This window comes from Mustelus asterias, chromosome 10 (assembly GCF_964213995.1).
Source record: "Mustelus asterias chromosome 10, sMusAst1.hap1.1, whole genome shotgun sequence".
NCBI lineage: Eukaryota > Metazoa > Chordata > Chondrichthyes > Carcharhiniformes > Triakidae > Mustelus > Mustelus asterias.
Window position 1 is genome coordinate 79,074,679 of NC_135810.1, and position 21,260 is coordinate 79,095,938.

Here is a 21,260-nt window from a genome sequence, read left to right on the forward strand (position 1 = left end):
ACTTTCTGACACCCAGATCCCTCTGCCCGGATGCATTTTGAAGGTGCTTTCCATGTAGGTAATAATTTGCCTTTCTATTTTTTATGCCAAAATAGATAACCTCACGCGTATCCACATAACTCCATCTGCCAAATTTTGGCCCATTCTCCCAGCCTATCTACACCCATCTGTTCTTTGAGGACGTAACAAGCATGGTGGATAGTAGGAAGCCTACGGATGTGGTATATCTAGACTTACAGAAGGAATTGGCCTTACTGACCATTTTTAAAAGGTCTCCCAGCTTGACTCAACTTCACAAAAATCCAGTCACTGTTTCTGTTTCCACAGCTGCTGCCAGTCCTGCTGATTATAGCGTACCTTGTTTGTTTGTTTATTCCTGAAATTCAGAACAACTGAAAGCATTATTGCTGGCCTTTTGAATTTTTAATGAACATTCAAATGAAGACACCTTTGACAGGAAAGGATTAAACTTATTCATAAAAAACAGTGTTACTCTTTAAACGCCTTCCCATAATTTTTCAGTGAGCTGGATTCCCCATGGAGTGGTGTTTAAACATGACAATATTGTTTGACTAGAAAGGTTATTTCCCCTCTTTGTTGAAACTTACTTACCAGCTGCAACATACTTTCTCTCTCCTTTTTTCCCTCCAGTTATTGTTTGAACGAATTATCCAGCAGACTTTGAGTTACAGAGATAAATAAACTGTTATAATTTATCCACATATCAGCAGGCCCTAGGCTGGCCTAAATGTGTCTCTTACTCCCTGACCAACTGGGATTTGGGTCTGGGATCTCCCCATGGTTTGCTTTAAGATGATTTGACAGGAATGTTTGTACATTACTGAGCACTCTGCGGGTAAATGCAAATTTGACATTTACCAAGGCTTTCCAGCAGCTGTTTGGCTTTCTGAATGGAATTTAAGATTGACAATTTTGGGAAAAGCTGATGTAAATCTTAAAGAAGCTGTAATGAGTTGTCTTATCTTGTGTGGCTTTAAGCCAAACTATTTTTAAAAAATCAAATCTACTTAATGAGAAATACTTATCAACTGACCGCTGGAATGAAAAACTCATATTGACAGATTGGCACCCATTGTGGAGACTGCCAAATTTTCCTTTCTATTTCTGTTACTCCCCCCGCCATCTGATCTGTTTTCTCTTTATCTTTCCTACACAGCTTGTCCCTTTTGCGCCTTCCTTTCTGCATCCTCATTGAATTATTTCCCTTTTGGCATATTAGCTTTAAAGATCTTAAGAAGTAGGAGCAGCAATAGACCATTTGAACCATTTTGCATGCTCTGCCATTCAGTAGTATACTGACTGATCTTATTGTGGCTGTAACTCGACTTCCTGTCTGTCCCCCCCAAAGCCCTAACTCCCTTGTGGATCAAACATCGGTCTAACTCCACCTTGAATACTGTATATTCAATAGGCCGGCCTCCACTGCTCATTGTGAAAAAGAGTTCCAAAAACTAACCATGAGAGGAGAAATTTCTCCTCATCTCTATTTTAAGTAGGAGGCCCTGTATTTTTAAAATGGCGTCCCTAGGGGAGAACCATCCTCTCAGTATCTACCCTGGCAAGCACCCTTAGAATCTTACGATCACCTCTGAATCTTCTAAATTCTAATGAATATAGGCCCAAACTGCTCAACCTTTCCTGGGATTGTATTGCGATTTTCTAAATGTCCTGTTTGTAGCCCCTCAATAATGGAATCTAGCATTTCCCAGTGACCTTTGTTGGGCTAAACTGACCTATAACTTATTGCTTTCTGTTTCTATCCTTTCTGGAATATATTGTCTCATTTGTAGTTTTCCAATCTGCTGGGTCCTTTTCAGAATCTGGGAATTTTGAAAGTTTGTACACCTGCAGCAAAGCCTTATCCATTCCAAGTTCCCAAATGTCCCCTCCTGTGAATCATTTCTGCTCTCCACCAACTGTTTAATTACAGCCCTAGTTATAATGCCAGGAACTGGTCCCAGCATGTTCCAAATGAAGGCTGTCCCAATAGTGAAGCTCCCTCTTTCCTCAGTACTGGATGCCAATGTCCCATGAATCAAAACCCATTTCCTCCACACTAATCGTTTGAGCCACACATTGGCTTTCTGATCTACGGGAAGTTTTTCCATACCTTCTCTGTCTAAACCCCTTGAGAATTTTCTCTTGCCTTTTTCTTCACCAAGGGCAAGAGTCCTAGCTTTTCCAATCCATCTACATAAATGAAGTTCCTCACCCTTGGAACCATTCTTGTGAATCTTTTCTGCCTTCACATAAGTGTGGCCTAGGATATTGTATACTTTATTAATGCTCTCTCAACCTGTCCAGCACATATACATCCAGGTCCCGCTCCTCCTGCACCCAACTTTAGAATAGTATTCTTGATTCTATGGTTTTTATCATGGTTCACTGCATCCACATATGTATTGGCTGCCCTTGACACACACAAGTGATTCCTATTCCCCTATCTTATCTATGTCTGGTTCTGTGCAACATGAATTGACCAAATGGCTGACCGAGTTACTACAGCCAATTCTGAGTCACTTTTCCACATACACGGGCGGGGGGGAAATAGCAGAAACAGAGTTGGGGTGTCAGACAGCCACCCATGCACTTCAATGTTGTACTCAGTGCTATGTTGCAAGTTTGTAAGTGTTGTGTACTCCCAGTGTACCCATGTGTCTGTGTGTGATTGTGATTAAGTGACAGAGCATGGGATGTGACCATTTGTATTCAAAAATAAAACCATTGAACTTTTTGCACCTTGTTAGAAGTTTTTATACAGTTCAGTTTGAATTACTATGGCCTTCAGCCCAACTACAAACTGGCAATTTGTTCCTCTAGCTATTGTAAGGATATGGGAGGGATATTTTTATTTGTGAGGTTTGTTCAAATCTTCATTGCCTGAGAAGTTTGATTTCAATCAACCCAGATTCGATTCTGGCCTTGGGTGACTGTCTGTGTGGAGTTTGCACCTTCTCTTTGTGGGTTTCATAGAAATCATAGAAATCATAGAAACCCTACAGTGCAGAAGGAGGCCATTTGGCCCATCGAGTCTGCACCAACCACAATCCCACCCAGGCCCTACCCCGCATATTTACCCACTAATCCCTCTAACCTACGCATCTCAGGACTCTAAGGGGCAATTTTTAACCTGGCCAATCAACCTAACCCGCACATCTTTGGACTGTGGGAGGAAACCGGAGCACCCGGAGGAAACCCACGCAGACACGAGGAGAATGTGCAAACTCCACACAGACAGTGACCTGAGCCGGGAATCGAACCCAGGTTTCCCCCAGATGCTCCGGTTTCCTCCCACACTCCAAAGATGTGTAGATCAGTTGGAATAGCCATGCCAAATTGCTCCTTAGGGCCTGATATTACCGTCAAGTTGTGCCCATTTTCGGGTGCGAAAACTTGGTAAAGTCGGACATGAGGCGAGGCGTGCGATCCGCTACTGCCTCTGTGCCCATTCCCCCTTTACCAGCGGCCTAGAATGGCTGCCATTGGGCTCGACATCAATTTAAACACATTTGCATGTATTTAAATTGACTTAATGGGCTACACACCCAAACTTACCGGCACTTCCCCCTTTACCACCACATTCGCCCATCCAGATTCAGCGAGAAACAGATATGGGCTGCAAAGGTCTGATTTGGGTGCTCCAGCTTCTGAGGAGGTAAGTTCAGAGCTTCCGGCGACTCTCTGACTCAGATCGGAGGGAGCGGGGAGGTGGCAGGAAGGCGGGTCAGATGTCAAAGAACAAAGAACAGTACAGCACAGGAAACAGGCCCTTCGGCCCCCCAAGCCTGTGCCACTCATTGGTCCAACTAGACCATTCGTTTGTATCCCTCCATTCCCAGACTGCTCATGTGACTATCCAGGTAAGACTTAAACGATGCCAGCATGTCTGCCTCCACCACCCTACTTGGCAGCGCATTCCAGGCCCCCACCACTCTCTGGGTAAAACAACGTCCCTCTGATATCTGAGTTACACCTCACCCCTCTCACCTTGAGCCCGTGACCCCTCGTGATCGTCACCTCCGACCTGTCAGATGGCTCTCTTATGGGGGGGGAAGGCGCGTCTGGTTGGGGGGGGTGGTGGAGGGAGGCGTGTCAGATGACTCTCTGTTTGGCAGGGGAGGGAGGTATGTCAGAAGGCTCTCTGGTGGGGGGAGGGGCAGGGGGAGTCCGCTGCCACTCTGTGTGCGATCGGTAGGGGGGGGGGGGGGGAGGGGGCATCCGCTGCCACCCTGCGTGCGATCGTTGGGGGGAAAGGGGGGCAAGGGGCTATGATCGGGGGGGTGGGGGGATAAGGGGGTCAGTTAGGTTGTGGGGGTGGGGCAATGTCTGTGGGGGCCAGGGAGGAGGCATTATCCAACCTGGGAGTGATGTGGTAGGGGAGCGTTTTTCTATTTCTTTTACTGCGCATGCGCAGTTGGAGGCGCCGATCAGAGCTGCAGGATTCCGGGTGCGTTAAGCCCCACCCACAGGCTTCTGCAGCACGATTCAGAATCGCTGATATTTTTTCAGGCAGAGTGCTTATGGGGGCGTCTGAGAACGGGTCTACAAGTCGGATCTGAAACGCTCCCAATTTCAGGTCCGCCCAGCACTTAGAATTAAAATGATAAAATCAGGCCCAGTATCCAATGATGTGCTGGTTAGATGGATTAACCCTGGTAAATGCACAGGGTTACAGAGATAGGATCGGGGAGTGGGCCTAGGTAGAGTGCTCTTTCGGAGGGTTGGCGCAGACTCGAGGGGCCAAATGGCCTCCTTCTGCACTATTAGGATTCTGTGGTTCTAGGCTGCTAGACCTCTGGGCTTTACATCTCTCTGACCTATCAATATATCACCGAGCAGCAACTTCAAAAGTTAACTATATTTCCAAAGTTGAACAAACACTATAAATATGTTATGTTCTTTCCAATCCTGTGGGCTGTCCTGGGGATTTTCAGTTCCCTTGATAACTTATTATTCATTTTAACTTGCACATCATTAGGAGAAAATGAAGCGCTTGGCCATACTTGAGAAATTTAACCAGGACACGCCTGTTTCTCAGAATTAAATTATCTCATTGCTTGAGATTGCACAGGATGGTGGGAGGGATGGTCCCAGAGAGGGGAGAAGTCAGGGGGTGGGGGGGGAGGGGGGTGGGGGGGGCAGTTTAGTCCCAGCCAGGGGGGAAAGGTGTGGCGGATGCTGGTGGTTCTAGTGGGGGGATGCTGATTGTTCAGGGCTGCGGGATTTGCTGAAATAAAACAGCACCGGGCCCCACTAACTGTAAATCTGCCACTGCAGACAGCCTATCCAATACTCCCTCCCTTGTCAATCTTTCAAATTTCTGAATTATTTCCTCTTTTACCATTATCTGCACAGCAACATCTGGTAAAGATTCCTACACCCCTGCCCAGTTAGTTCAAAATCTCCCCAATAGCAAATTAACCTTCATGGGAATCGGTCCCAACTCTAATTAGGTGCAATCTGTCCGATCTGTACAGGTCCTACCTCCCCAGAGCGGGTCCCAAATAGCAGCACGGTGGCACAGTGGTTAGCACTGCTGCCTCACAGTGCCAGGAACCCAGGTTCGATTCCCGGCTATGCGGAGTCTGTACATTCTCCCCGTGTCTATGTGGGTTTCCTCCGGGTGTTCCAGTTTCCTCCCACAGTCCAAAAGACGTGGTGGTTAGATGTATTGGCCATGTTAAATTCTCCCTCAATGTACCCGAAAAGTTGCTGGAGTGTGGTGACTAGAGGATTTTCACAGTAACTTCATTGTAATGTAAGCCTACTTGTGACACTAATAAATAAACTTCAAACAATGTCCCAGGAATCCTGCACCATCTTTCCAGCTGCAGAACTCCCAGTTTCTGACTTGTCCTTGTAGCCACAGTATTTATATGGCTGGCCCAGATAAGTTTATGGTCAATGGTAGCCCTCCCAGGTAGTTGTTGATGGGGGATTTGGTGTCAGTAATGTGATTGAATGTCAAGGGAAGGTTTAGATATTCTCTTGTCAGAGATGGTCATCGCTTGCTCCTTGTGCACAGATGCAGGAAGGATATTCATGATGGTTGAGGTGTCCAAAACCAGGGGTCATAATCTAAGGCTGAGGGTAAACCTTTTAAGACTGAGATGAGATAAAACTTCTTCACCCAGAGAGTGGTAAGTCTGTGGAATTCATTACCACAGAAAGCAGTTGAGGCCAAAATATTGTATGTTTTCAAGATGGAATTAGATATAGCTCTTGGTGCAAAGGGGAACAAAAGATATGGGGGTGGAGGGGGCGAAGGTGGGATCTGGTTATTGAGTTAGATGATCAACCATGATCATAATGAATGGCGGAGCAGGCTTGGACCAAATGGCCTACTCCTGCTCCTATTTTCTATGTTTTCTATGTGTGTCATTTGCCATTTGTCAGCCTAAGCTAGAATGATGCCCAAGTCTTGTTGCATGTGGACATGGAACTGCTTCAGTATCTTGAGCAGTGGCATTTTGCATTTTTGCCTTGCCATCGTTTCAGAGGCACCAAAAACTATCACCTTTTGTTCACTCTTGATTATCTTTTAGATCTGCCACTATATCCGTGCTGTCCCCAGAGGAGCTCTGTAAGGCAATAAAACATTTTATACGTCTTACCTTGGAACAGCTTACCACACTTTTGCCACACTTAGTATTGTTTATTATGAAGATGTAATGTATGAAGGCAAGTTTTAGAAAAACAATATATTTTGGCTTTCAACAGTCGAAATCCTAAAGTGAGAATGAACCAGAAAGTTTGTTTTCATTTAACACGCATTGAGTAGCAAAGGAATACAAAATTGAAGTCATGGGCTGGAATTTTCCTTCCGTTCACACCCTGCGGCCGTTGCAGTTGAGGACAGAGAATTTGGCGCTCAGCCAAATCTCCGTTCACTGCAACGGGACCAGAGAATCCCACCAGTGTGAACGACTGGGAAATTCCAGCCATGCTGTCGTGAGACAAGAGAATAGGAAAAGGGAAAAAAGGCACAATTTTCAGTTAGGCAGCGGTATGATGTAGTTACTCCCAATAGTATGTTACATGTAGAACTGGGTACAGACATAAAATTGGCTGAGGTACTGAAATTATTGAGCTTGCCAAGTTGATGTCTGCACCCATTACTTAGTGTCTGTGCTTCTTTCCTGCTAACAAGGGTTAGAAGGAAGCAATGAAACCAATGTTTGGTTTTCAGTTCGATATTATTAAAAGATGTCTCTGTTTTAACACACTGGACAAAATCACAAGTCACCACATCAGCACAAGTGGAATAAGGTTTGTAATGTGTTCAGATTTTTAAGAAGTTAATCTCCTACTAATTCACATTATAGCAAATTGATATTATATAATTAAACATTAAGGGTACTCCTGCACACTGCAGAGAATAGTCCAACCACTTATTTATAGCAAAGCATCAAGGATGTAGATACTTTTAAAAATGTGATTACATTACAGCCTGTAAAATTAATCAATAATGTAATCAAATGTTAATGTTTTCCACTGAAATGTTAACTGTCCATTTACTTTAATTGGTGGGAGTTAGATGTTCGTTCACAATGTCACAGAAAGCCAACATAGATTGTATTTTCAATAATCCATGTTAGAACTGCCATTTTGCTCTGTATTTACTGGAGAGGTGGAGCCTTTTGCAGGAAACCTATTTCTCAGATACTTGGGCACTTATACAACTATGGAGAATAATTTCTGACAGCAGAATTGACGAGGCAGCTTTTATCATGACAGATTGAATTAATGATATTTTATTTATGAAATCTGGAATTGCAGTTAAAATTATTTTCACCTGTTTATGCTGAACCATTTATCTTTTTCAAGGGGCTGATGCACAGGGTAGATTTTCTAAGTCTTTATCCAAGGTAAGGAACATTACAGACTTTGTTGGAAATCGTGGAAAACTAGCCATCGGCCTGGCCAGGGCTATGTAAGAGAATCCAAAAATTCAGACATTCCTCATGAATGATGTGGGACAGATAACACAAAGTGGAAGTGATTAGACTGGTCTCTGACTGCGATGGTAAAATGTGCATGTCAGGTTGATAAATTAATTTGAAATTGCTTTGTGAACTTGGTTTCTAAAGTGAGTGTTTTTTGCTCCGGTCATTACACTCCAATCAGCAACTGATGGGGTTACAAGATGTTTCCAGCTTTCTACAGTGTAGCAGGAAAGGGAGGAGGTGGCAGGTATTATTTTTGTTCCTCCTCTTGGAGAGGTGCTTGGCTTCTGTCCAAAATTTCCTGTTTGGACCATTTTAAACCCTTTTATTTAGAGATTGCTCTGCCTCTTGTTTTCATGTTACTCTGAGGAAAATCCCAACATGAGTGTCTTATCTTTGCCTTGAAATCTGAGAATTTCTTTCGGCAACATGCACTGGAAATTTCCGAATGAGAAATAAAACTCAGAGGGATGTAAATAGACTGCCAACTTGCAATCATCTATTTTAAATTGCACAAAGTATCTCAGAGTTTTATGGGGACAGATGCCTCTTTCCTTTCTCAAAATCTCCATGTATTTGTTATATTAGAAACTCGCTGTTTGTGGGATTGTAGACATAATCTTATTACATCATGGGACACTGTGCTGGTATGTCAATCTCTTGTGTTACACATAAAATGATTACCGTAATACCTGTGTGGACTTGTGACCAAAAGTAAAACCTTTTCTTCAAGTTACCAGCAGCAGATGATGCTACATCACTTTAGTCCCCACTTTCCATTCTTAAGCTCCTGTCAAAAAAGTTGCGTACATAAGAATTGGGAGCAGCAGTAAGTTACTCAGCCCCTTGGGCTGGCTCTGCTTCTCCATAATATCATGGCTGATCCGATAGTAACATCAACTCCACATTCCCTTCTGTCTTAAAAATATTCAAAGACTCTCTTGCACTGCCTTTTGAGGAAGAGAGTTCCAGAGACTCTCAATCCTCAGAGAAAACAATTCTCCTAATCCCCGTCTTAAATGGACGACCTCTTATTTTTAAACAGTGAACCTAGTGCAAGATTCTCCCACAAGAGCAAACATCCTTTCCACATCCATCCTGTCAAGACCCCTCAGGATCTTGAAGGTTTCAATTAAGTTGTCTCTTACACTTCTAAACTCCAGCAGGTACAATCCTAACCTGTCCAACCTTTCCTCATGAGACGATCCTCCCATTCCAGGTATTAGTCTAATAAATCTTCTCTGAACTGCTTCCAATGCATTTCCATCCTTCTTTAAATAAGGAGACAAATACTGTACATGGTACTCCAGATGTGGTCTCACTAACGCCCTGTATAAATGAAGCATAACCTTGCTACTTTTGTAATCAATTCTTCTTGCAATAAAGAATAACATTCTATTCAGTTTATCTAATTTACTTGTTGTATCAGCATACTAATCTTTTGTGATTCAGGCATAGAACACCTAGATCTGCATTTCAAAGTTCTGCAATCTCTCACCATTTAGATAATATTCTTGTTTATTCTTCCTGCCAAAATGGACGATTTCTCATTTTTCCACTTTACATTCCATTTGCCAGATCTTTGCCAACTCACTTAACCTATCTAATTCTCTTTGTATCCTCCTTATGTTCTCTTCACAACTTGCTTTCCTATCTATCTTTGTGTCACCGGAAATTTATCAAGCAAACCTTCAATCCTTCCTCCGAGTCATTTATATACATTGTAAAAGGTTGAGACCCCAGCACTGGTCCCTGTGGCACACAACTCGTTACATCTTGCCAACCAGAAAATGACCCATTTATGCCTACTCTTTATTTCGTGTGAGCTAGCCAATCTTCAGTCCACGCCAATATGTAATTATTTTTTAAAGTAAAATTTAACATGCAACTCAAATGCTTTTGAAGGCTTATCTGATATGATTTTACAATACCAGCCATAACTCCAGTATAAATTCTGTAATATTTTTGTGTGTTGTCTCATCTTTCCAAAACTGGTTTGTGTTCTGGTTGCTGATGAGCACTGAATTTAGGATCAGACCCCCATCCTACAAGTTAAAACGATCTAAACCATCAGGCGAGAATGGGTGCTAGAGGATCATTTTACTGAAGTTGTCATCATTTTGGATTGCTAGACCACCTGAAATCAGCAAATGCACCTTGAATTCCAGGTTGGCAGTGACCAGCTTCAGACCATGATCTGAAATCTGAAGGTGCTTGGAATTCCAATGTTCACTGCTCAGTAAACAGATACAGCCGGCGCTCCTCAATTCCACGCATTTAAAAATGTTACTGCTGCCTCCTGCAAACAGTGGGTTTATGATACTGCCTGCAGCGTAGTGGGTATTAACAATGCTATGATCTGAATTACAAATATAAAAGTATTTTTGATGCATTTCCCTGCGTCGGTGAGCAGCCTTTCAACTTTGGCCTCCAGCAACCGCAACCATCTTCCTTCAGTGGTAGGGGAGAGTATTGCTCAAATTTCTGGTGGATCCAAGGTGGGAGGTCAGCCAGGAGAGCATTGGAAAATAAAAACCTCAGGGTAACATAATGAGGCTTTCAACCAGCAGCACAAGATCCAAAAAAATTGTGTTTGTGATGAAACTATTGAAACTTGAACCTTTTTTGAAATACAGGCAGAGTCTGCTTTTTAACTTAAAAGTCAACTTTCTCAGTAGCACAATAATTTAAAATACCTGGTTAATGTTTACAATGTGAAAACAGCTTTGTCAGGCTTTGCATACTGTGCATAATTAGCTATTAAACCAGCAGAAAATTTTAAATTAATGATTGAAGGTCAGGCATGTTTTCCTCATAATGTGTGCTATTCTTAATGATGTAAAGAAATCTTTAATTTACAGCATAATATACTGGCCTATAGTTACTGGAGTCTTTCAAATCTGACTATGAAATTTATACTGTTCCTTGCATTGCAACACAAGAGTGAAATTTGTAGTCAAAAAATTCCTGTCTTAAAAGTAAGTTTTAGCCATTTGTTTGTTGTAGAGGTGATCACATAGAGCATGGGGACTGTTTTTCTAACTTGAAGGTTTTAGTCCAGAAAATGCCAGAGGCTGATTCTCATAAACAATTGACCTAGAAGGTAGGGAGGGGGCTGTTGGAATTGCGAGAGTTTCTTCTGAATTTGATGATCCAACTCCTTTTGTTTAAATGACTTAAAACACAAATTGGACAATTACAATGATAAACAGCCAAAGTTCCAGCTGTTACAGCAAATGTCTTTTAGTTTCTGTTTTGAAATATGTTTGGTAAGAAAGCCATTTATCAGACTAGACTGAATTATGATTACAAGCATTGAGTAATTAGGTTGCATTTAATCTGTTGGAATTGTTTGGTTAAATTTTATTGTGGAGAGCACATGGCTTGGGTGTAGATGAAGGTTTAAACTAGTGAAATTGATGAGGGCATTGAGAAACTGGCTTCAGTCTGCCAGTGTCTCCAGTTTTTTGTTTTGGGGGCTTGCACACAACTCCCTCAGGAGAGGCAAGTTATCCATTTTCACATGTTAATTGCTCAATTAGAATGATAATTATACATTGTTTTCATTTTAACACCAAGTCCATGGGTTGTCCAAATTTGCTAAAACTCACCAGTGAATCCAAAGCGAGTGTACCTCAAACAACTGGCTGCAACCTGACACGTACTACGTTCCACTCTCCCATCATTATCATGCTTTCTGACCTACACTGCTTCCTTGTCCCTAAAAGTATCAGATGTAAAGTCATTGGCTTATCTATAAATCTGTCTATGGTCTCACCACCCGTATCTCTGCAACCTCTTTCTATTTCACATCCTCTCCTGTTACTTCTCTTTCCCGAATTTGATCTTTTATGCATCTCCTACTCTCTATGCAATTTGGTGGCAGAGCCTTCAACGATCCTGATTGTACTCTCTCCTTCACTTTTCTCTGTCTTTAAAGGCCTCATTAAAACCTCATCTCCATCCCCTACACCATTTGATGCTCAATGAAATGGTTGAAAATGAACTTTATTAATGGAAATGATTGTTTCCTTTGTTGAAATAGGGACCAGATTGCTATTGTTGAAACAAAATTGACCAGTTGCTTCACAGCCTGTAGCGGTTTTAGCTTAACTTTAGCTAATACAAAGACTCGCGACACAGTATTCTGGTGAAAGACGTTTCCTTACTGACCAACGCACGCTGGGAGAGAAGGGCTGGGCAACGCAACTCTTCTCTGAAGTTGTATCACAGTGGCAATACAATTATACAACTCCCAAAAGACATTTTACCTGCCTTCTGGCTCATCATAAGCAAATCATCATTAGTAAATATCATATACCTTAGTCAATTACAGATATTCTCTGATAGCTTGGGAACAATAAGTTTTAGCAGTTTCTGCCTGACTTTCCCATGGCCAGCTGTCCTGGACTCTTTTCTGGCCGATTCATTAAGCTCCCTGGAGCAACTAGCTTGTTCTTGCTCAATGAATGTCTTATTCACTGAGCTGTCTGCTATCCATGCTGATAAGAGCTATGCTTCTATGTGTGTATTGTTATAAGGAATGTGGTTCACTTTACTGGCCTATTTCCCATGATGCCTTAAAACCCTGTGCCATTAACCAAGATGTATGCCTGTTCAATAATACACTTTCAAAAATACATGTTTAAATTCTCTAACTGTGGTTATATGTGTTTCTATGCAAACAGTATCTCTGTAAGATATATATATAAGGCAGTCTGTGATTTTTATCCTAAGCTAATCCACTCAGTTCTAATAGTCGTTATTAGTGTTTTAAATCCTAGAGTATTTTGAAGTTCTCTAGCATAGCCCTCTCTCTGGTCCCATCACTTATTCATGAAAAGTTAAAGTGGCGATCGAAGCTAGCAGACAATGGCACAGTCTCATAGTGTGCCCGTTCATTTTGCATCAGCTTGCATTGCATCACACAACATACTTCATCCCGGATAAATGTGTAGTGGTCCATTTTGGCAGGTCAAATGGGATGAAGGAGTATAACATCAAGGGTAAGACTCTTAGCAGCGTAGAGGATCAGAAGGACCTTGGGGTCTGGGTCTATAGGACTCTTAAATCGGCCTCGCAGGTAGAGGAGGTGGTTAAGAAGGCGTATGGTGTGCTGGCCTTCATCAATCGAGGGATTGAGTTTAGGAGTCCGGGGATAATGATGCAGCTTTATAAGACCCTCGTCAGACCCCACTTGGAGTACTGTGCTCAGTTCTGGTCACCTCATTACAGGAGGGATGTGGAAATGATTGAAAGGGTGCAGAGAAGATTTACAAGGATGTTGCCTGGATTGGTTGGCATGCCTTATGAGGATAGGCTGAGGGAGCTCGATCTTTTCTCTTTGGAGAGACGAAGGATGAGAGGTGACCTGATAGAGGTGTACAAGATGTTGAGAGGTATAGATCGGGTGGATTCTCGGAGGCTTTTACCCAGGGCTGAAATGGCTGCTACGAGAGGACACAGGTTTAAGGTGCTGGGGAGTAGGTATAGAGGAGATGTCAGGGGTAAGTTTTTCACTCAGAGGGTGGTGGGTGAGTGGAATCGGCTGCCGTCAGTGGTGGTGGAGGCAAACTCGATAGGGTCTTTTAAGAGACTTCTGGATGAGTACATGGGACTGAATAGGATTGAGGGTTATAGGTAAGCCTATGTATAAGCCTAGGTAGGCAGGGACATGACCGGCGCAACTTGTGGGCCGAAGGGCCTGTTTGTGCTGTATTTTTTCTATGTTCTATGTTCTATACTACTGCCACCAGTTTGCAGGAGTTTAGTTCTCAGCTCTCCACAGGAAATTGATATGGGAATGCTTCTCCCCCAGCATAAATTATAATTTCTGTATGGAACATTTTATTCTAGAATTAAAAACTTAGTTGTATGTCAAGTGGATATGTGCAGTGTCCTTAAATGGAAGCGTTAGACAATATTATGAGCTACTGTTCCACAGTACTCGCGCCTGATGCAGTTGTATTACTGTGCATTTGGTGGAATGGAGATGAACCTCTCTTAGAGTGCCTTTCACTTGTCCTCTATTTAGCATAAAACCCATTGAAATTTCCACTGTAAATAGTTACGGATAAGTAGTTTTAAAATAAATTCTCAATGTTGTAATCCTTGGCCATTAACTATTGTATAGTGTTTGTAAACCTCTCAGGAATGCCATTTACGATATGCTAATAATAGCTCTTATGGCCAGTTAGGGTACATGCTTTAATTAATCTCTGCACTAGTACTGAATCCATAAGCAACAGCGGCAATTTCAGAATAATGATGATGATTTTCAAAAGATACTTGTAACACTGCAGTGATTCCCATGTAGACTGTGATAACCAGTGGATAATTATTTATTGCGTCATCTGTGGCATGAGCAGTTTGTGCTGGCAGCTCACATTGAATCTGTGTGACCATTCTCCTTATTCTCGAGATGCCAAGCAAAGTTTGACAGTTAAATATTGGCACGGTTCACTCCATTAAACTGCTGGCCTGGCACTAGTCTAACAAACTACTCACATGTCAGATTGTACACAGAAAATATTACTTCCACTAGGACTGTAGTCTGAATGTCATTTTAAATGAAGGCATTTTATACATACGTTAGGAACAAGAGGGTTGTCAGAGAAAGAGTCGGACCTCTCAAGAACAAAGGAGGGGAATTATGCTTAGAACCCAAGGAAGTAGGTGAGATCCTAAATGAATACTTTGCATCAATATTCACAAAGGAGAGGGACATATTAATTGGTAGTGTCTCAGAGGGATGTGTAGACCCGTTAGGACAAATCGCAATTACAAGGGAGGAAGTGTTAGGTGTTTTAGGAAGCATTAAGGTAGACAAATCCCCAGGGCCAGATGGCATCTGTCCTAGATTACTGAGAAAGACAAGAGATGAAATTGCTGGGCCTCTAACAGAAATCTTTGTTTCTTCATTGGACACAGGTGAGGTCCCAGAGGATTGGAGGATAGCAAATGTGGTCCCGTTATTTAAAAAGGGTAGCCAGGATAACCCGGGTAATTATAGGCCAGTGAGCTTGACGTCCGTGGTAGGGAAATTGTTGGAGAAGATTCTTAGAGATGGAATATATACACATTTAGAACTGAATAATCTCATTAGCGATAGACAACATGGTTTTGTACGAGGGAGGTCATGCCTCACAAATTTGGTTGAGTTTTTTGAGGAGGTGACAAAAATGATTGACGAGGGAAGGGCCGTGGATGTCGTCTACATGGATTTTAGTAAAGCATTTGACAAGGTCTCTCATGGCAGGCTGGTGCAAAAGGTTAAATCTCACGGGATCAAAGGTGAACTAGCTAGATGGGTACAGAACTGGCTTGGCCATAGAAAACAGAGGGTAGCAGTGGAGGGGTCTTTTTCTGATTGGAGGTCTGTGACTAGTGGTATTCACAGTAAGGAGTCTAACAACACCAGGTTAAAGTCCAACAGACTTTAGCCTGGTGTTGTTAGACTCCTTACTGTGTTTACCCCAGTCCAACGCCGGCATTTCCACATCATGACTAGTGGTGTTCCGCAGGGCTCTGTACTGGGGGCTCTGTACTGGGACCTCTGCTGTTTGTGATATATATAAATGATTTGGGAGAAGATGGAGCTGGTCTGATTAGTAAGTTTGTGGACGACACAATGATTGCTGGAGTTGCGGATAGTGATGAACATTGTCAGAGAATACAGCAGGATATAGATAGGCTGGAAAATTGGACGGAGAAATGGCAGATGGAATTTAATCCAGATAAATACGAAGTGTTGTATTTTGGTAGATCTAATGCAGGGGGGACCTATACAATAAATGGCAGAACCATCAGGAGTGTAGACACACAGAGGGATCTGGGTGTGCAAGTCCACAGATCCTTAAAGGTGGCAGCACAGGTGGAAAAGATGGTGAAGAAGGCATATGACATGTTTGCCTTTATTGGACGGGGCATAGAGTATAAAAGTTGGCATATGATGTTGCAGTTATATAGAACGTTGGTTAGGCCACATTTGGAATACTGCGTCCAGTTCTGGTTGCCACACTACCAGAAGGACGTGGAGTCTTTGGAGAGAGTGCAGAAAAGATTTACCAGGATGTTGCCTGGTATGGAGGGTATTAGCTATGAGGAGAGATTGAGTAAACTAGGGTTGTTCTCCCTGGAAAGACGGAGGTTGAGAGGCGACCTAATAGAAGTTTATAAAATTATGAAGGGCATAGATAGGTCGAACAGTTGGAAGCTTTTTCCCAGGTCAGAAATTACAAACACAAGGGGTCACAAGTTCAAGGTAAGGGGGGCAAGGTTCAATACGGATATGCGGGGGACATATTTTACACAGAGGGTGATGGGGGCCTGGAATGCACTACCAAGCAAGGTGGTTGAGGCAGACATGCTAGGATCATTTAAGACTTATCTACATAGCCACATGAACAGACTGGGAATAGAGGGATACAAGCGGATGGTCTAGTTAGGAACACATGATCGGTGCAGGCTTGGAGGGCCAAAGGGCCTGTTCCTGTGCTGTATTGTTCTTTGTTCTTCTTTGTTTGTCAAACAACCTGTTCTATCCATTACCTTGCTGTATATTATGCACTGTGTATATTTGTTCAGTTGTCCACCAACCCCCCACCCCTATCTCCTAAGTCCTTAATTTGCTCATGCTTCTACAAATATAACAGGTTATTTGACATTATATTTGTATTACATGTTGCATCTTACAGAGCACTGCTGTGTGTTGATAAGATGTTGAAGTAATTTGGCAGCTATGATCTGGATAATATGATCAGTCACAGTACAGTATTTTTTGGTATTAGTGATTCCCTTCTTTGTTCAGACATGTAACCTACCCATAGACAGAGAAGTTATTGTATTGCATGTGACCCCTAATTCTGTGCGGTCCCCATTGTAACAGTTGTCTTACCAACCCCTCACAAGGATGAATCTACTGTGCTGAAAACCATTCGGAAAACGTGGGCATAAATATTTTTGTTTTGGTTGAATTTTCTTCCTCCTTTCCAGTTTTCCTGTATTTATTTTTATCCTTTCTGCTATTCAACTCACCAGAAAGACTGATGATAAACTCATGGGTTCAAATGCTGAATTATCCAGACTGCCATTGGCCCTCCTGTTTTTCAACAGTTACTTCAGGGCCCACTTGATTGTAAATCAGTAGAACTAATAGTCTAACAGATCTGCAATTTGGATAACCCAACTTGTTTTGCTTTTCAAAATGCCCAGGGGTCACTAGTTAGGAACTGTTGGCTGGAACAGGAATAACTTTTAAAATATTTAAAGTGATATACAAAGAAAATCTATGGAATGGTCCCTTTAATGAAAAGTTGGATCAAGAAATAAACAGAGACAGGATACAGAGCTATTGCATCTTGGGCAGAGCAATTAGCTTTGAAGCTGCCTTTCTTTCGTTTGGAGATTTAATCCATGGAGCTTAGCGATTTGAAATGACTGTTTGTACCGTCTTCTGGTGAAGCTGGAAGGGCTCCCAGCACATGTTTAAGCAGTGAACCTGGATCTTTGATATTAATCAGTACTAAGCCACCTTAAGTTGATGCATCCTATTAAAATGTAATGTGAATCACTAATGTGAAACAGTTCTATGCTGTTTTTGAATTGAGACTCTGGTATCTTATGGAAATCTTATCTGGAGCCAGTCTGTGGTCCTGCGTTTGTGTGAAACATGCCTGACTGCTCTGGCAAATGATGTTTATCTTTGAGTGCACTTTGTCTTTCCTTATTGATTCTTTTCCATAGAATTTCCTGCACAGAACTTAAAATGTTGATGTTTATCAATAATTTACCCTATCAATTTTTCAGAACTTACATATTCTTAAAAATATCGAAGAATGGAGAAACGGAACAATGTGAAACTGCCTGTAATGTGGGCAGGATTCTTCAACACCCCCAACCTTCCACCTCTAGTGTATTTTCTGGTGGTTAAGGTGGCCTGCCATTGGCCGGCGGTGGGATCTTTTGGTCCTGCTGGTGTCTACAAGGCTTTGCCCACCCCGCACCCTCCGCCTCCAGGGAATGCGCCGTGGGGAGGGGTTGCCATCGGCAGGACTGGAAGATCCCACCAGTGGGAAGGGCTGGAAAATTTCTAGTCTATTTTACACTTACACAACAGTATTAAATTAAAAAAATGTAAAACTGCACATTTAAGGGGAAAAAATCTGTTCACCTAGCAGTGCTGCACAAATTTACTTTGCTTCCTCAAAGCAGGTAGCGCCATGGACACACTTGCTGCAAATGTCATACTTTTCCACTGTTATTTCTGTAACAACCAGTGTCACATCTGACTGACACTTAAACTTGCCTATGGCTACTCATTATATTTACTCACATTGAGTCCTCTCAGCTCTGTCTCTAAGACAACTGGCATGATAACATTCTTTTGTGTGATGGTTTGGGAGTTCAAACACTATACAATACAGCATTTGAGCATGTGAACTTTCCAAAGCTACAAAAGAGGTGTGATGGTAGCCGCCTGAATGTTATAATATTTCATTTTCCTCTCCATGACCCAAAGCAAGATGTCACCTCTGCATCCTTACCTACTCCATCATTCACTATTATTCTCTCACTTGGCAGCTCAGAGAAAATTCACTGGGAGGTGGGGACAGTGCAGATCTCATTGGGAGGTGTGGACAGTTCAGGTCTCATTGGGAGGTGGGTACAGTTCAGGTCTCACTGGGAGGTGTGGATAGTTCAGGTGTCACTGGGAGGTGTGGATAATTCAGGTGTCACTGGGAGGTGTGGACAGTTCAGATCTCATTGGGAGGTGTGGACAGTTCAGGTCTCATTGGGAGGTGTGGACAGTTCAGGTGTCACTGGGAGGTGTGGATAATTCAGGTCTCACTGGGAGGTGGGGACAGTTCAGGTCTCACTGGGAGGTGTGGATAATTCAGGTGTCACTGGGAGGTGTGGATAGCTCAGGTGTCACTGGGAGGTGGGGACAGTTCAGATCTCATTGGGAGGTGTGGATAGTTCAGGTGTCACTGGGAGGTGTGGACGGTTCAGGTCTCACTGGGAGAGACAGAATTCATGAGGGTGCCAGAGGATTTAGAATCTACAAATGATGAGCCGAAGCTCTGGAAGTCTAGCCCTATCTGTAGCAACCATAGACTCGGATGTCACAGATCTGCACGAGTATCACGCTGATGGAGATTCTCACGGCATCCAGGATACATTTACAAGGATTATAGTGGAGTCCACAGCCATCTTCAGTGCCAATATCTGAAAGGGGTCCAAGACATTTCACCAGTACCCAGAGTAGAGCATCTAAATCTGTGCCACATAACAGCAACCCCATCATCAGCCCCCCACCCTCTCCCCTGAGGCATTCCAAATTGGAACTGCATCAAATTTTGACGATCTGATCACTGGTTATCAGGTATGGGAAACATTTGGAGAGATTGATGTCAGCTAACTTTGGGTGTCATCTCTCCACTTGCTGATCACTTGATCCTCCAATCCAATTGGTAAACCTATGACACCGTTCTCTCTCTAGATGACAACTCATTACTTTTTTTCAGTCGGCTTCCCCAAATACCCACTCATGTGGCCATTAAGGCCACGCTTCCCATGCATTCACATTGGCAGTGTAGCCTGCTGGAAAATGCTTCTGGGATTTTGAGGTCTTGAGGAGAAGGGTCATCTCAGTCCTAAAATGCTCATGAAACCACAATGCAGCCTAGTAGCTCTCGCCTTCAGGCATCGCTTAGCACAGCACTAGGGTTCAAGTAAAACTACAGAGAGGCACTAAGGGTGGTATGGTGTTAAGAAGAAGCACTATAAATGTGCATAGTTAAAACAATTTGTGATATAATCGTTAGAGAGAAGAAGGTTAAGAGGTGACTTAATAGAGGCATACAAGATGATCAGAGGATTAGATAGGGTGCATAGTGAGAGCCTTTTTCCTCGGATGGTGTTGGCTAGCACGAGGGGACATAGCTTTAAATTGAGGGGTGAGAGATTTCGGACAGATGTTAGAGGTAGGTTCTTTACTCAGAGAGTAGTAAGGGCGTGGAATGCCCTGCCTGCAGCAGTGGTGGACTCGTCAACGTTGAGAGCGTTCAAATGGTTATTGGATAAACATATGGATGATATTGGAATAGTGTAGATTAGAGGGGCTTTAGATTGGTACCACTGGTCGGCGCAACATCGAGGGCCGAAGGGCCTGTACTGCGCTGTAATGTTCTATGTTCTATGTTCTATAAAATCCATTGTTCCAAACTATGCTGCTGCTTTTTTGTGTTTTCAAGGTTTAGAATTCTGTGCCTCCTTATTGAAACATTGTTTGTCTGTTACATTCCAAGGAAGTGGCATTCATTCTTTGTAGCTTCTAGTTTAAAGTTACTGCTTAGAAAAGAAAGACTTGAATGCATTGAGCCTTTAATGACTTCAGGAGTTCTGAAGTGTAATCAGTATTGTAATGTAAGCAAACACAGCAAGAATTTTGGAATGACAAGGTTCCACAAACAACAATGACATAAAATGATGAATAATCTGTGTGAATGGGTGTTGGTTGAAGTATAAAATATTGGTCCAAAGCTTTTTCTTCTGCTCTTCTTTGAATAAGGGGCTCTCATTGCTTTTATGTCCACCAGAGATTGCAGATGGGGCCATGGTGTAATGTTTTTTTCAGGCCCTCTGACAATACTGCGCACTCTCAACATTGCACTGAAAGTGTCAGGTTAGATTATCTGAAGTATGGCTTGAACCCAAGTCATTCTGAATCAGATGTGAGAGAGTACTGCCACGGTGCCAAACCTGTCAGCTGGGTGCAGCATTCTCCTTTCTCATAGTCAGGTCTCATGTAATACTATATTTCTCTTTAGCCTCTCATTGTTTTTGCTTCGGTTTTTGCAAATTAATTGAAGAAAACATTTGAGTAAAATTGATATTGAATTTTTAATAGAAGTATTGCTTTTCAAAATAGGCCACGTATGTTTTTGTGTATTTATGAATAAATATAAATGACCATTAGCACAAGTATCATACCTTTTGTGTTCTGGAAATGTAAATTTCTGTAAAAGTATTAAGTTCAGAGTGACAGAGGCCTTGATATCAAATCTAACCTTACCCTCTCACCAACCACAAATGGGTTTAAGTCATAAAAGTAAAGGAGAACCTGTCCTCTCTCTGCTGTGGTGGGTAGCAAGGCATCCAGGCATACAATGCAATTGTGAGCCCGATTTTAGTTCTAATGGATGCCAGCTGGATTACCAGGGCTCAGCAAACCGGACAACAAAATAGGTGCTAGAGTGAATGAGGTAAGTACTTTTTATAAAACTCCCTGCC

General features: G+C 42.5%; 1 protein-coding gene across 1 annotated transcript in view; it reads left to right on the forward strand.

Annotated features, from left to right (window-relative positions):
- Window positions 1-21,260, forward strand: part of LOC144499700 (E3 ubiquitin-protein ligase SH3RF3-like) — a 338,883-nt gene that overhangs the window by 51,145 nt on the left and 266,478 nt on the right. The window lies entirely within an intron of this gene.